Genomic DNA, 2,807 nt, shown 5'->3' on the forward strand with positions numbered 1-2,807 from the left:
GTGTGTGTGTGTGTGTGTGTGTGTGTGTGTGTGTGTGTGTGTGTGTGTGTGTGTGTGTGTGTGGGTGTAGATAGATAGATAGACAGATAGAAAGGCAGATAGATATAAATATATATACATAGATATGTATGTGTGTCTGCATGTATGAAGATCATTCGTGTAAAGCAGCGAAATGTGGATTACAAGATTCCCTATTATGTTTTCTATGTAGTAAATGCACAAAGAATATTGGCTTGCATTTTAATTTAGTATGCATACTTACACCTCCAACATATGTTTATGAATTAATACCCGCATTTACGTGGGAGTGTGTCTAAATGAATAGCTAAAATGTTGACCTGTCAATTTTGGTTTCTAGGCGGTTTCACAATTTTAAAGAGGATTGATAAAAAGGTAGAAAAGCACATGATATGAATGGATGAATGAATGCATTACATCATATGTATACACACACACACACAACCACACACACACACACACACACACATATATATATATATATATATATATATATAGTTAATATGCAGTTAAATAGAATACTGTGTGCGTGTGCGTGTAGTTATATATACATATATATAGATAGAGAGAAAAAATGTCGTGAGGATTTTGGAAAAAATCTTTTTATTTCTTCGTTATTATTAGCGCTTTCGTTCGTTTGTCGAACTTGTCAAATAACATTTTGTGAATGTACAAACAGGTTGGTCATTTATATAAAACAGGTGTCTGTGGGGGCTTGTTTTTGATTTTTGGGGTGAGATTGCATTGAAAATGGAGATGGATAGATAGAAATATAGGTAGGTAGATAGGCAGATAGATAGATAGATAGATAGTCAGACAGATAGATAATCAGACAGATAGATAGTCAGACAGATAGATAGTCAGAGAGATAGATAGATAGGTAGAGAGAGGGAGATAGAGAGAAGGGAGATCCCGCTTCCTATTTACAATTCATTCATTATTTATTTATTTTGGTCATTTACCATTGTATTGGAATGGATATAATGACGGTGACCTCTTCAAAAAAAAAATTATAATAATAATAATAATAGGAGCGTCGTGGTCATCACCGAAAGTCTTTTTGCTTCCTCTTTCCTTCTTTTTTCCACTTTCTTTCTTTTTCTCCTCTTTGAGTTATATTTAGAAAAACAAAATGTGCTGTCTCCCCACGCCCAATTATATAAATAAATAGAATGAAATAAGACGAAAGAGAAAAAAGACAGATATATCAATGTGTATGCTCGTCTATATGTACAGTAAACTATAATATAAAAATAAGAATTAAGATCTAACGGATATGTTTAAAAAACTGGTAACAAGTTGAGACGAAGTATAATGTAAACAAGGCTACGTGTGGATAGTAGATGTCACGTAACAGGTGCACTAGTAGACAAAAAACGATAGAGAGTTAGACATCTACATACTAATATCCAAAAACGCAATATATATATATATGTGTATATGTATTACACTAGGCTAAAATTGATAGGCAAGACTGTTTGACAAAAGTTACAATATTTAAGTAAAAATGTATATACAAGCAGAGAAAAATCCAACGAGAACTTAACTAGGAAAAACATACATCACAGACAAGACCGGCCGGTGTATTCGAGACTTACTCTACTCAAAAACCAGCCCGGGTAGTACTTCATTCTGGAAACTTTCCATGAATTCCAATCCTCTGAACTTTCCAGGAAGGAGTTAATCCTCAGAACTTTCCAGGAACACATCGGAATTTTCTAAGATCTCCCATCATCAGCACTTTCCAGGAATTGGCTCGAAATTTTCCAACAAGTAGTTTACCCTCGGAACATTCCAGAAATACCTCAGAACGTAACAGGAAATCCCCGGAACTTTCCAAGAAACCCTCGGAACTGTCCAGGAAATCCCCGGAACTTTCCAAGAAACCATCGGAACTGTCCAGGAAATCTCAACCTCTGAACTTTCCAGGAAGTCCTCGGAAATTTTCCGGGAAGTCCAATCCGCGGAACTGTCCAAAATATAGTTCGTCCTCGGAACTTTGCAAGAAGACCTCGAAACTTTCCAAGAAATACCATCCTCGGAACTTTCCAGAAAGTTAACCCTCGGAACTTTCCAGAAAGTTATTCCTCGGAACTTTCCAGAATGTTATTCCTCGGAACTTTCCAGAAAGTTATTCCTCGGAACTTTCCAGAAAGTTATTCCTCGGAACATTCCAGGAAGTTTCTCCGGAACTTCCCATGAACTCCTATCATAGGAACTTTCCTCGAAACCATGGGAACTTTCCAGGAATTCCCCTTCCTTGGAACTTCCCAGGAAGTATTTCCGCCCCATTCTCGGGACTTTCCATGAAGTACCATGCTCGGAACTTTACAGGGAGAACTATACAGGGAGAAACTCGGAGGGACATTGGAACTATACAGGGAGAAACACCTCCTCGGAACTTTCCGCAGAGTAATTCTTCCCATTCTCCCGTTTGAACTTTCCACAAATAATTCCCCCCTGAAATTTCCCCCTCCTCCACTTCCTTGAACTGTCCAGGATGTAATTCTCCCCACTTCGGAATTTTCCAGGAAATAATTCGCCCCCTCCTCGGAACTTTTCAGGAATTACCATCCTCAGAAGTTTCTTGGAAGTAGCTCATCCTCGGAACTTTCCGGGAGGTCATTTGAACTTTCCAGAAAGTGACATCGTTGGAATTTTCCATTAACTCCTCAGAACTTTCCAGGAAGAAGTTCGTCCTCGAACTTTCTACGAAGACCCATTCTCGGAATTTCCAAGATGTCTCATCCCCGGAACTTTCCAGGAAGGGTCTGTTCCCCCTTCTCCCC

Source organism: Octopus bimaculoides, chromosome 3, assembly GCF_001194135.2.
Source record: "Octopus bimaculoides isolate UCB-OBI-ISO-001 chromosome 3, ASM119413v2, whole genome shotgun sequence".
In the NCBI taxonomy this organism is placed as follows: domain Eukaryota; kingdom Metazoa; phylum Mollusca; class Cephalopoda; order Octopoda; family Octopodidae; genus Octopus; species Octopus bimaculoides.